This window comes from Panicum virgatum, chromosome 8N (assembly GCF_016808335.1).
Source record: "Panicum virgatum strain AP13 chromosome 8N, P.virgatum_v5, whole genome shotgun sequence".
Classification (NCBI taxonomy): Eukaryota; Viridiplantae; Streptophyta; class Magnoliopsida; order Poales; family Poaceae; genus Panicum; species Panicum virgatum.
Genome location: NC_053152.1, coordinates 39,615,201 through 39,629,565, shown reverse-complemented (window position 1 = coordinate 39,629,565; position 14,365 = coordinate 39,615,201). Strand labels below are relative to the sequence as shown.

General features: G+C 46.0%; 1 long non-coding RNA gene and 1 other non-coding gene across 2 annotated transcripts; one reads left to right on the top strand and one right to left on the bottom strand.

Moving 5' to 3' along the window:
• The first annotated feature begins 1,362 nt into the window (after positions 1–1,362).
• LOC120684431 lies at positions 1,363–2,774 on the top strand. Its single transcript, XR_005679296.1, has 2 exons — positions 1,363–2,336; positions 2,427–2,774. It is a non-coding gene; the product is annotated as an uncharacterized LOC120684431 (long non-coding RNA).
• Positions 2,775–7,445: 4,671 nt separating this feature from the next.
• Positions 7,446–7,552, bottom strand: LOC120687005. Its single transcript, XR_005680510.1, has one exon. It is a non-coding gene; the product is annotated as a small nucleolar RNA R71 (small nucleolar RNA).
• Positions 7,553–14,365: the final 6,813 nt, after the last annotated feature.

Sequence of the window (14,365 nt, the reverse complement as noted above, 5' to 3'; positions counted from 1 at the left end):
AGCCACGAGCACCAGCATAGGTGCCGAGAGGGCAGAGCTGCTAGGGTTCCTCATGGCGGCGCGGCTGTGGAGCGCGGCCGATGGGAAGCTGCGAGGACGACGACTAGGCGGGCTGTGCGGGTGGTGCGGGCTGTGCGGGTTACTCCCGTGAAGCCCTCTAGCGAAGTGGGTTGGGAAGGTGGGATTAAGTGGGTTAGCGGCGTTGTTTGGCCCATTGGGCTGGCGGAGAGGCCCGCGCCGCTTGCATCTTGAGTGATGGCGTCGGCGCGTCGGCAACTCAGACGCCGTCCTCGACGCCTACTGCTTCTACTACCAACAACATCGTGCTGAAGCGTGCCAGGTCTGGTGCCTGGAACGACTTCGAGCCGATCTTTGAGACCTTGCCCTCTGGCAAGCAGGTACGAATCGCTGCCAAGTGCCGCCACTGTAATCATGTTTTGTCTGCTCGATCTTCTTCTGGTACTGGACATCTGCTCCGTCACCAGACGCAATGCGTCAAGAAAGCTAAGCATGCTGCTTTAGTGCAGTCCCGCATCCAGTTCAATGGTGATGGTTCAGTCATTGGTTGGCAATACAAACCTGATGTTGCTCGGAGAGAGCTATGCCGGTTGATTTCTAGACTTGATTTGCCTCTTGGTTTTGGTTATGAAGAAGCATTTGAGGAGTACATTCGGCGTGCTCACAATCCTTGTTTTTCTAGAGTCTCTAGGCAGACCACTACTAGATATTTGGAAAAATACTTTCTTGAGCGTCGTACTTCTCTAATTGATAGCTTGCGTTCTGTTACATCTGTTTGCCTCACTTCTGACATTTGGTCGGGCAATGCTAAGGAAGACTATCTTAGTGTGGTTGCTCATTTTGTTTCTGCTAATTGGGAGTTAGAGAAGAGAGTCATTGGACTTAGGCTCATTGATTGCTCACATAATGGTGTTAACATTGCTGAACGTGTTGAATCTGTTGTTCATGAGTTTGGTTTGACAGATAAAATCTTTGCTGTGACCCTTGATAATGCTTCTTCTAATTCCAGAGCTATGTCAAAGCTCATTCCTAAGTTTGTTGGTTATCTTGGTCCTGATCCTGCACCACTTGACAATGTTAACGGAGAAAATGACAATGCATTGCGTGGACTCTTGCACCAGCGATGCGCATGTCACATTATAAATCTCATTGTCAAATCTGGTTTGAAAAGGATCAAGTCTTATCTTGAGGCTTTTAGAACTGCAATCTCTTATTTGAACTCTTCTAACCAACGCATTGGTGAATTTCATAACTATTGCATTGTTAAGGGGGTTAAACCTCGCAAGTTTGGTTTGGATATGGATGTGAGATGGAACTCTACCTATCTCATGCTTAAGCATCTCAACATACAAGGGCACTTTCTCGACCTTTATTGCTGCTAATTATGGTTTGGTTAATGGTGAGCCACTACTCAGTGAAGGTCATTGGGCTGTTGCTGAGAAAATCATGGAGTTTCTTGGAATTTTTTATGAATCAACTGTTGCTTTGTCTGGTGTTTATTATCCAACTAGTCCTCTGATGCTGCATCATATCCTTGAAATTGCTTGTCATTTGCATGCCAGAGAGACTGATCCTTTGCTCATGAGCATTTTGACTCCTATGAAACTAAAGTTCCTCAAGTATTGGCAAAACATCCCTCTTTTGTATTCCTTTGCTTTTGTTTTGGATCCAAGGGCCAAGATGAGAGGATTTCATAATGTTCTCCAGCTTCTTTCTCAGTCTGTTGGTGTTGATTATTCTAATTACTTCACTGAGGTAAGAGCTGAACTGTACAAACTGTATAGCAAGTATGAAAACAAGTATGGTGCAGTTAGGTTGCAGAGGCCCTCCAACATATCAGGAACATCTGGTAAGAAAAAAAATGCTTGAGGTAAGATATATGGAGCTGCTGCTGGTACAAGTCCCTCTTCTCCTGCTCTTGCATCTACAACTTCTGCTGCTGTATCTGTGCCTCTTGTTTCAGAGTTGGCTTCCTACTTGGACAGCGACACTGTCACATGCTTTGATGATGATTTTGACATATTAATTTGGTGGCATGAGCACAAACTGACATATCCCATTCTGTCCATACTAGCAAAAGATGTTATGTCTGTTCCAGTTTCTACTGTCTCTTCGGAATCTTGCTTTAGTCTCACTGGCAGGGTGATCGAGGAGCGTCGACGACGCTTGGCGCCTCATAATGTGGAGTACTTGACCTGCGTCAAGGACTGGGAAGCTGCTGATGCAAGGACGCAGCATGATGTCGAGAAGTTGACGCAAGATTTGGAGTTAAAGTTTGGCATCAAGGACAATGCTGAAGGGCAGGCTACTGGAAATGAGTAAGTGCTTCACAAATCACAAGTAATCATTGATTATGTACAGTTTCATAAATCAACTTCATTGATTCTTCTCTTGTCTGCCTTTGCTAGGTCTGTCCCTGCCAATGGCTAGTCATGAGAAGGCAAGGGGCAAGGCTAGGCCTAGGCAAGAGGCCAGCAGCATCACCAACACCAAGTCAGCAGTGCTGTTTCACTGTTTTGCAATTTGATCTTCTGTTTGTAATGTGCTAATGAGTCTGCTGAACTTGAACAATGTGATGTAATTTTGAACAATTATAGAGTTGGGCTGTACTCTTTTTCCCTTCCTAGGGTTTCTCACAAGGGTGAGTTTTACCTAGGAAGGTTTTTAATGAGGCAGCAACACTTGATCACATAGATCAAGTGTTAAAACAGCTCTATAATTGTCTTATCACTTACCAGTTAAGTGATATTTTGCTATATGTCTCTGTGTATGCCTAGCTGTGATCTGTGATTTATTTTGAATTAGATTGCTTTAGATTGCTTGTTAAATTTGGAGTAGGGTGAGATGTATTTTGAATTATGGGCTTCGGGCGGCCCGGTCAGCACTATAGTGCCGGGTTCCAGCGGACTGGCCCGGCACGAAACAGGCCCGCGGGCCCGTGCTTGGGCCGCTGGTAGAGCCCGTGGGCTGGCACGGCACGGCCCGACTTGAAATTGGGTCGGGCCAGGCACGGCACGGCTAAGAGCGGGCCAGGCTGGGCTCGTGCTAGGGCCGGGCCGGGCGGCCCGAATGGACATCTATACGCGGAGGAGAGAATCCGAGCTGGCCGACGATTTTGGCAGTCCTGCTGATTGTAGCAAGTTATTTACGAAATTGCCCCTAAAGTACATGAAAATTTACCCGCCTTGTGTGCCATTCATATAAAACTGGAACTTGTGTGCCACGAGAATCAGGAGAAGCCAAGAAGGCACGATGAATCCATAGTAAACTTTTATATGTAATTTTATTTATAGATATAATATAATGGGAACATATATGGTGGAAATCGCAATTTTCGTGAAAATCCGTGCAAACCATAGCAAAAAAGTCATCTAAATTCACCAAAAAAATAACATATGTAGATGATATGATGATACACAACTTTGTAAAATATGTCCAAATTCGACTTGAAATTTGTTATTTTTATATCTCACAAACAAAGTCGAGTTTGGACAAGATATATTACAAAGTTGTGTATCATCATATCATCTACTACTTGTGTGATTTTTTTGGTGAATTTAGACGATATTTTTGCCGTGGTTTGCACAAATTTTCACAAAACTTGTGGTTTCCACCAGATATATTCTCTAATATAATAGCACCTATATTTATGGTGTCACACAATGTGATATTGTGTCATTGGATGGCCGGCTCCAACCATTTACATGGTGATTGGTAACACATAGAAGAGGACGTGGCAACCATGCTCCGGCTGGTCTGAGTGGCAATGACGACGTCCGTGCACGCCTATTTAATTTCTTGTTGGAAACAGATCTCTTATCGATGTTGTTTGGTGTCTGGTGGCTGGTTTTGTTACTTCAGCGGCATCAGATGATTTGAATATCTACCTTTTAAGAAGACGAGATGTGATAGTTTGGTGCTGTGTACTTTGCAAGAATGAAATAGGAGCGAAGAAGGAAATTGAAGCTTAGTCTTTTGGTTTTCTTTCTTTAGTTTAGAGTTCTCTTCTTATATTTGAAAACTATCATTTGAGGTTTAGATTCTAAGAACTCTTATAATCCTTAGCTGTATATATCCACCAAGTGGATATAGAGCCTGATTAATTCCTTATCTAAAATAAAAACAGAGAAGAGGACATTGCACAATAATATCCATGAAATCACGCACCGTACCCATATGTCTCCTCTAACAGTAATAAGGTTCCGTTGGGATCCAAGTGCATGCTAAACTTTATCACTAGTTCATCCAAAGAGGAGTGATAATGGGTGGGGACTAAAGTTTAGACAAGAGTCAAAAACTTAAGCAAAGATATAAATGCTAATAGGTGCTAAAGTTTAGCGATCAATTTTAGCCCATGCAAACAGCCCGTGACTAACCAAAACGATTGTTTTGATTGCTTATTACTGATGGAGGAGACACGAGTACTTTCACTTCGGTGATGTGCTGTACGTTGTTAATTAGGTTGATGGCACCATTCGGGTGGTGGTGGTGATTCCACTCCACGGTGAAGTCAATCCTTGTCATTTGTCTATATATCTACAGCACTACATATATACTGCACCCAGATGTTGAAGCATGATGATGGGGTGGGTCGGTCCATTGCAGCACTCAAGTTGCAAGAATTCCACCCTATATTTCTAGGTTGCACTTTCTGTAAAAGCAGGGTATTTCGAAATAACCACGCGAATAAAGACTTTGAAAGGTTCTGAAAAGTGGTAAATGGTAAGAGTGAATTATTACCGCTTTCTACGTGTACAGAGAAACCATAATTTGCTTTTGCCAAACTTACTAGTTCGCAATTATTACCAGGGTTAACCAAACCGGTGGGAACCGGTCCGGTTTGACCGGTTACCGGTCAAACCGGTCCGGCTCGGTTTCGGTTTGGGCTGGTACTAAACCGGTCCAAATTTAAAATTCAAATTTGAATTAAAAAAATGAAAAATTCCCAAAAAAATTCTAAAAATAATTCAAGGTGCGACGAATCTAATGGTGTCAAATTTTCTTAAAAATTCATCCATTTAGTATAGTTTGCGGGCATATGAAGTTAAATCAAAAAAGAAAAAGAAAAAATAGGCCGGCCCATAAAGGGCCACCGCATATGGCAACCGGTAAACCGGTCAAATCGGAAAACCACTTTTAAATCGTCGGATTTTTTGGTTAAAACACCGATAATCAGTCAGACCGGACCGGTAAACCGGTCAAACCGGTCGGTATACCGGTCGGAACCGGTTACACATGTGCTTTTGAATTTGGATTTGAATTCAACCGGTTTCCACCGATTTCCGGTCAAACCAGTCCGGCAAACCGCTACCGGAGGTCGGCGGTTTGACCGGACCGGTCAGTTTTGTAAACCCTTATTATTACTCGATACATATAGTCAGTAGCTGACGTGAAAGGAGCAAGGAATTGACATCGCACCACCAACTATATATATAGCTCCAACAAGGCATGCATGATAGACGTGAATACACGCATGCACGCCGAGTGGAAACTTGTCACGAGTAGCAATGGCCTCCTAGCTCGGAGAAGGCCTGTGCGAGTGCTGCTCGTGTCCGGGAACGTAGAGCGACAAGATGATGGGACGGTGTGTGCTGCAGAACACTAGCGACAAGATGATCAGGGTTTTTCTTTTCTCTTTTGTTTCATGGTTATGGCCTCCCTAGGGTTTATAACCTTGCATTTCTCTCATATATCAATAGAAACACACTCGTCGAGTGTTGTTTGTTCAAAAAGAAAAGAATCTGTCACGAAACCACTATACCACAACCCAATATTAGCGTCAGACATCCGACGCTATAAATAGCAAATCACCGTTGAAAGGTTGGTCGGTACAGCTTTTCAACAAACCATCGGTCAGTATTTTAAGATGGCTCGAGTGAGCATTGGTCGGTATAAAAATTTCAGTTTACCGATCTACCATCAGTCGGTAAATATGTATTTGTATTACAAACCATCCGCCGGCATACTACCCGATCCTTATATTCCCAAAAATTGACGAGCGCGCTTGAGATCCCGCCTGTACTACGCGCCTCCCTGTGCTCCAAATCTACTAGCCCGGCCAGCGGCTTCCACTCCAAAAAATCTTCCGCCGCGTCCAAAACCTAGGCTCTTCTCCCCTGTCCCGCCCGTATACACGCCTCCACCCCCAGAGAACTCCCCGCCGCCGGCCCTGCACCCCAGATCCCCATGCCCACCCCAGTCCCCACCGCTACCGCCCCACCCCAGACCCCCACGCCGCACCCAGAACCCCACTGCTACCGCCCCACCCAAGACCCCCACGTCGCCCCAAAGCCGCCGCCGCCGCCATGAACCCACCGCCGCCCCCAGAGCCCTCCCCTGCCCGTCCAGGCTCCCAGCAGGCCGTTGCACAGATCCCCTGCCTATCCAGGTGTCTTGCAGGCCGCCGACAGAGCATCCGCCCGTCCAAGCAGCCCCAGCATCTCGAGACTCCTCCGGCCCCGATGCCACCTGAGGCTACCACCTGCATGCCGTTCCGTGGGCCTGAGATCTCAATCTTGCTCGGATTGATTGCTTCTCGCTTGGAGAGTAACCCTAGGTTGCTAAAATCATCGTGTGACTCAACCAATGGTTGACCCATTTATAGTGACTGTTGACGGCCATTATTTCCCATTTTGACCGTCAACTTCTCGGGAATAAATTAATCCTTGCACCATGTTCCATACATATTTTACCTATTTCTAACAAATTCCACAAGTTTTGGTGGCTTGAGATGTTTTGCAGGATTATGCCCAGAATATGCAAGAAACAACACAAAATGGAGCATCTACAAGGATGATGAAACATGGATATCAGATGACACCATTGTAAACATTGTCAAATGCCAAATTTGACATTGCCATATTGAAGAGCTTGTCGAGATGATCGAATTGGACTTTTGGTTCACCCAATTCGGAGTCCGGACACAAAAGTTATACAAATTACAAGTTCCAGACTCGTGTTGTGCAGAGGCTGCAGGTCGGCCGGCCTCACCTAGGCCGGCCGGCCCGACACCTTTGCCAAGCACATCATCCCTTGCCACAGGACCATTAGGGACCCTCCAATGGACCCCTATGCATTGGAGATATAAGCAAATACAAAAGATAAGACCGAAAGGCTTGAGAAATGGAAGGTTGGGTCCATTTTCAGTCTCCAAACGCATTTTCAAGACCCAAACCGCCGTGAGCAAGAATGTGCACCCGTTGATCATCAAGCCAGTAAAATGGAGGGCTGAGACGTGCCAACTCCAGGCCGGCCGGCCTACAAATTTCAGCGTTGAAGCCAAGCAACCCACACCGACACTAGGAGGAGATCAGGAGCATCCACGAGAAGGGCGGTTGCAAACGGAGGAAATCCTAGGCCGGCCGGCCTCGGAGAGGCCGACCGGCCCCACTTTGCAGCATCTCAAGCTCAGTTTTGGCAAGGCCAATGCCCTTCGGAACAGGATTTCTAGTTTTGAACAACTCCAGGATGAGACAGTCCCGGAAGCCTGGGAACGTCTTCAGGAATACATTGCAGCATGCCCACACCACGGCATAGGAGAATGGCTTATCATTTAGAACTTCTTCCATGGCCTGAACCAGCGATCGTAAGATCACATGGACGCAGCAGTAGGAGGAGCATTCCTCTTCCTCGATGTTGCAGGAGCTAGAACGCTCATCGACAAGGTTGCTTCCAACCAGAGTTGGAAGGAAGATAGGCAGCCGACTCATGCAAAAAGAATACATGAAATCGACAGTGTCGATATGCTGATAGCCAAGATGGATCTTTTCATGAAAAAGCTGGAATCTCCACACCAGGAGGTTAACCAGACTATGGAGTCTCAGATGACATGTGAGAAATATGGCAATACTGGACACTCGGGCAAATCTTGCCCATTCACTCAAGAGGATGAAAACTCCATTGGGAACAACACTCCCAATGACTCAGAATGCCGTCCTCAACAAGGTTGGAATTCTAAGCCCGACCTCCCCTTCGGCCAATAGCAAGGTAACAATTTTAATAACAGTTTTCAGCCCTCACTTAAAAGCTTCGTGTACGGCCAAAACAAATTAATGACAACATTAGTGAGAAATTTCTTGCTAATGATAAAATTCTTGAGTATTTGGCTATGCAACTAGATGGGTTTGACTCTGTTATTAAAAATCAGTTGAGTTTCAATGAATTGGTAGAAACTAAAGTAACTCAGCTGGCCTCATCCTGTCATAACACGGGGGAGCTACTCGAGCAACCGGAAGTGAACCCGAAAGAAAGTGTGAATGCAGTAACTGTGCGGGCAAGACAATCCGCACAGAGGCCACATCTAACTGTGCGGGCAAGACAATCCGCACTGAGGCCACATCTTCCGCAGGATGCAGGTACACGGCAGAAGACCATAACCGCCAGGAATACCAATGCTGAAGACGGGGTGCTGGAGGAGGCCGAAGAATCCAACACCATTGCTACCCAGGAAGACATCGAGGAAGTCCCAAGGGCTTCCTGAAAGTACCATGATACAACCGCCTTCTCGTTTCTGGAGCAGAGAAGGAGACCGGTGACCGATGAGCAATTCGGCAAGTTCATCGAGGTAACTAAGAAGTTTTATGGCAACATACCACTTCTTGATACTACGCAGGTTCCCACGTACGCCAAGTATCTCAAGGATATCCTTGGCAATAAGAGGGTCCTGCCGACCACCGAGGTCGTGCAGCTTACGGATGAGTGTAGCACGGCTATACTCAATCCTCTCCTGGAGAAGAAGAAGAAACCAGGATGCCCCACCATCACTTGTTCCATCGAAGCTCAACACTCTAAGCACGCTCTTTACGATCTGCGAGCAAGCATCAGCGTCATACCAGAGGTAATTCATGATAAACTTAACCATCATGCGCTTGCTCCTACTGCCATGTGTTTGCAACTAGCAGACTAATCAATTCATCATCCCGCGGGATCGCCGAGGATATTCCGGTGAAAATACGGAATTTCTTCGTCCCCGTTGATTTTGTCATTCTCGACATGGAAGTCGACACTACGATCCCTCTCATATTAGGGAGGACATTCTTGAGTATGACAAATGCACACATTGATGCGGGAGTTGGAGTAATCTAACTCAACATCAATGGGCAGAAGGAGAGATTCGGTTTCAGACCGAAGGATGAAAAATGCTCACAGATCAAAAGTTTCAACCGGAAGGAATCCGTGAAAGAGCTGGAGAGCCATATACCCCATCCAACTATACCCTCATCGAATTCATCAAGAATCTTCGAACTCGAGAGGAGATCAAGGTGTATAACCAACGGAACGCGAAGCGAAATATCCAACGTAAGAATTTTCTGGAATTTGGGAAGAAAGAGATCGAAGTAACTCTACCTACACGGAAGGTGTAGCAGAAGAAAGCGTCACCACCAATGTCTCCATCAGGTGACGACGACCAAACCCAAAGTATGGATAGTCTTGCTCAGGACGAGAAACTCGAGCCCTTGCCATGAGGTATGTGGTAGTTATCCATTCTTGCATTTGCATATAGGATAGTTTATATTCTTGCATAGTTTTCCCTTTCACATTATGGCATGTTTAAGTTCTCGCAAATGCATTCTTTTGACTTTACACTGCATAAGAGAGAGAGAGAGAGAGAGAGAGAGAGAGAGAGAGAGAGAGAGAGAGATCGGCTAAGATGGCAGACCTACTGAGCTTCATTCAAGCTTGGAGGAGGTGCCAATGTATCCAGGTAAGTCATCCGACCTGTCCTTTCAGCTTGTGGCCTAAAAAAACATTAGTTAGTTTGAGTCATTCAAAAATTCAAAAAAGGGGATAAAATAAAGTAAAAACAAAAACAAAATAAATTTCAGCGTTGAAGCCAAGCAACCCACACTGACACCAGGAGGAGATCAGGAGCGTCCACGAGAAGGGCGGTTGCAAACGGAGGAAATCCCAGGCCGGCCAGCCTGGGAGAGGCCGGCCGGCCCCACTTTGTAGCGTCTCAAGCTTAGTTTTGGCATGGAAGTTAAGCACAACCGCCACAACTGCGTTCAACTGACGCTCGACCAAATATTGACCTCTAGTATCTATAAATAGCACCCCATCCTCACTTGTGAGACACACAAAATGAGTTCTCTCTTCTCACTTTTACTTTCTAGAGTAGGTTAGGTAGTCTGGGAGTTAGAGTCGAGTCGAGCTTGTCTCGGGATTCCGGAGTCGTCATCGGAAGTCGGTATAAACTCTTGTATCTTTTCCTTTGTCATTTATCAATATAAGTTATCTTCTTTATCTTTTCAAGTCAGCTTTACTTTCCTCTTTTATTTTTCTTTCCAAGTTATCTTACTTGTGTGCGGAAGTAATTCCTCTAGCTTAGGCTTTGTACCTATCTTGTTTATCGGGATCTTACCTTATGGGTTTTCTCGCCCGGACTAGGGAGGCTCAAGTTAGTTCCCTAGGTTGAGGGGAATTTCTCTTGTTCGCGCATCAAGAGAAATCCTAACACCGAGTACGGACGTGGTGTCTGAGCTCAGTGTTTGCTAGAAAGTGTGTTCCACCCCACGGAACCGTTGTGGTAGGCGGCAGGTGGTGACAGCCCTGTCCGTCCCTTGTAGTCCACCACGTTCGGGTGTTTTCATAGCAGTAGTTGCAGATTGCCGTTGGACTCCCCTCTCAACCCTTTCTGAAGTCCTTCCTCTTCCAGCCGCCGAAGTAAGCTCTAGGTTCCCGATAACTAGTTAGAAGCAAGGTTTAGTCTAGAGAGGCTAGCTCGATAGTTTAGAAGTGTTTTAGGATTCTTTCTCGCTCATTGTCCTCCCAACTGCTTACCTCTCTAAGGATTAGAGTCTTCTGTGTCAGACGGTCATCGTTGGCTATTATCTTATCCTATCATATCAGGCTTACCCCCACTAAGTTAGTCAGTTGATATCTTTAGTAAAGTTTATCATTCGATTCTTCGATACTCTTTATCCATAGTGCTTCCCTGAGGAAAATTACGATGCCCTGGAATACTCCAAGGTGAAGTGCTACAGCGGTGATTCTGTGCGCTTGCGGAATCCATATTCTATTGAGCATAAGAAACACCAACAGTGACCAGATCTTGGCATTGTTGAAGGAGGCTGTTGCAGAGAGGCTCCCAAAGAATAGCTGCACAGAAGTTTCAAGGTGATGCATTTCTGGCATTGTTGATGTTTCATTAGTCAATGGAATGTTGGGGATTTTTGGGATTGAGGCCGCCAAAGGATTCGAGTGGTTTTATGGATTTGACAAAAAAATTGAAAGCTTCATCTACTTACTGTAATATGCTCGTCTACTATAGCTATTTATTTGGCATTCATTGATGTGTGATGGTTATAGGCCTTTGGTGGTGTATGGACTATCATTAATGTGTTTATTTGCTAGGCAAAGCTCTGATCTGCTACTATGTTCTGGGTCCCTTTATACATGTAGTTCAGTTATTTGATAATATAGGGAACAAATATCCTTGTGCTGTATGTTATACGAAATTTGGCTCCATTTCTTGATAATATATTCATCATACATACTACCTCCGCAGGAGCAAAATTTGTATAAGGGTGCATTTGGAACTTTCAGCACATCTTCAAGATTCAGAACAGTCGGCCACCTAGTCGAGAAATATTCGGGTGAAGGAGCTTTTGTAGAGGTATGTTTCTATCTGTTTTTCTAGTTCCTATGTCTTTCTGTCATGGCCACCTTATTTTGAACTTCTAATATATTGTGGTTGCACTCTTTATGAAAAGATATACTGTACAATCAGCTTGATCTCATCATGGATAAAACATGGATCAACAATGATGCTAGGTACAACCTAATTATTTTACAAATTCTAGAAGTGTTGTGTAGTTAACATGACATTTAACAAAAAGAATTACATGTAGGCACACCAAAGTATATTTGTGACGGGTGAACGGTTTTCTAGCTTTTGCATTTAGGAATTCAGCAGTAGGCAACAAGATATTATGCCCATGTACAAAGTGTGTGAGCTCATTTTGGAGAGATGCAAGTGATGTACATGAGCACTTGATATGTGATGAGTTTCTAAAAGGGTATACAATATGGAATTTACATGGAGAACCTATCCCTTCCGTGAATCATGGGAATTTTGATGATGCTGAGCTTATGGAGGACTCTAATGAGGATGATGACATATCTGGTCTGCTTAGAGATTTAGCTGCTGTTTTAGATGATAGAGGAGATTTTGAGGACACCAGTTCTGTTCTAGAACCTTGTGCTGAGCTACTTGTCATTCAAAAGTTGGTGGAAGAGAATAGCAAAGAGTTGTACCCTAATTGCAAGAAATATACACAACTTCATTTCCTTGTTAGGCTTTTGCACCTCAAACTCCTTGGAGGATGGACTGATAGATCTTTTAATCTGTTATTAGATCTACTTAATGATGCAGTCCCCAAGGGTTTAGCACTACCTAGAAATTTTTATGAAGCTAAGAAATTGGTGAAATCTATAGGAATCGGGTACATTAGTATTCATGCTTGTGAAAATGATTGCATTCTCTATTAGAAGGTGTCGGGTACTATAATTAGGGGCACCCTAATTAGGGGGCTAAATTGCCCTTAAAATGCAAAACACGAATTGGGCAATCGGGCCCACAGTGCCTATCACCTTGTCAGAACCAACAACCACGACAAGCCAAGGCCTACAGTCTTCCCCCGATCCGAAGGGAAAGAAGGAGTACTCAACGGCTCCAATTCTCCAACAATGCCCGAAACTCTCTCCGGATCCCCGGGAAGGCCCAGCTCGTACACGGCCCACGGCCCAGCTCCATGGTACGGCCCATCTGAGGCTGCCCTCGAACCCGCGGAGCGATCTCCGCCTCGCTCGAGGCCTCCCAGCCGAGACCCTCGACATCACACCACCTCTCCGCCTTGCTCGAGGGTAGCGAGCCTACCCTCGGGAGAGCGGACCAATTCCGCCTCGCTCGAGGCCACTCCTCGGCAGACGGAGCTGATAACCCATCTGCTCACCCGCCGACGGAGTGCGGAGTCAAGCGGCATCAGCCCGCCATGCCGCACAGTAGCTCTGACCTGAATCCCGTCCGCCAACTCCTGTCACTGCTCTGCCATCCCCATCACTGCAGCGACACGATGGGAACCTGCGATACCCTGTGCAGACGTGCCCGGCACCGCTCCTGACACTGTGCTGCCTACTCCGTGTACCTTCTCTACTGCAGAGCCCTCGGCTGGCATGGGTACGATCCTCGAACGCAGCTCGGGCCTTGACCAGGACAAGACCCCCGACCGCCGAACCCTCGGCGCTCCGCCAGGTGAAGCGTGGAGGACGGTACCTTCCATAGAAACCACCACGACACCCATAGGAGTCATCAGGACACCAGCGCGATCTCCGCAAGGCCAGGGAGCTTCCCAGGATGACTGCCACACTCGACGCCATACCCCATAGTGTACTTTCCACAGTGCTCATCCACTGCACACCCCCAATTCGGGGGAAAGATGACGACTTCTGAGATTTCCCGTACATGTACTCCGCCCCTCCTTGTGTCTATAAAAGGAGGCGGCGGGCTCCTTCTTCGACATGCTATCTTCACGTGCACACAACTCGTAGAACACACTCCTGCTCTCCGGAGCACAATATTGGCACTTGCCTCAATCACTTAGCAGAGACCCAGGAGCTTCCCTCCCTCTCTCGCCTCGCTTGTATCCCCCTACTACGGGCACTCCGGTGCAAGATAGTACAGTGTGCTTGCACACCCCTTTGCTGGACGTACGACCCCGTGGCCGGAACCAAGATAAACCCGTGCGTTCCTGTGTTACCTCTTGCATCAACCATCTAGGGTTGGGATCACGCAACATCTTCACTAGTTGGTGCCAGACCACCGGGTCTGGACACCGACAGAAGGATAATTTAGATTTGAATACATGCCCAAAATGCAAGGTTTCACGGTGGAAATCAGTAAGGAAGAGTCTAGATGGCAAGCATACATGTAAGGTTCCTCGAAAGGTTCTTCATTACTTTCCAATAAAGAAATGTCTACAACGGTTATTTCTGTCCTCTAAAATAGCAAGTCTAACTAGATGGCATGGTAAAGGCCGAAGAAAAGATGGCCTTCTGTCGGCGCTCCTTAAGTATCCATTTTATCCCCTGTTTAACTTTGATAATGGCATGAATTTAATATCAAAATCACTAACCATCCTAACCTCGGCCCAATTATTGGTCGTTTTCGCGTTTGCACATATATTTTGGAGGTACTTCGTTTTTGCAGGTTTTTGACCAATTTTGGAGCATGAAATGACAAGGCCCACGATCACGCAATGACACGAAGAAAGACGAAGGCCAAAGCCCGAACAAAGGACCGAAGGCCATGATGATTAGAGGCCCGTTCGTGCACATCCACCCTCCAATG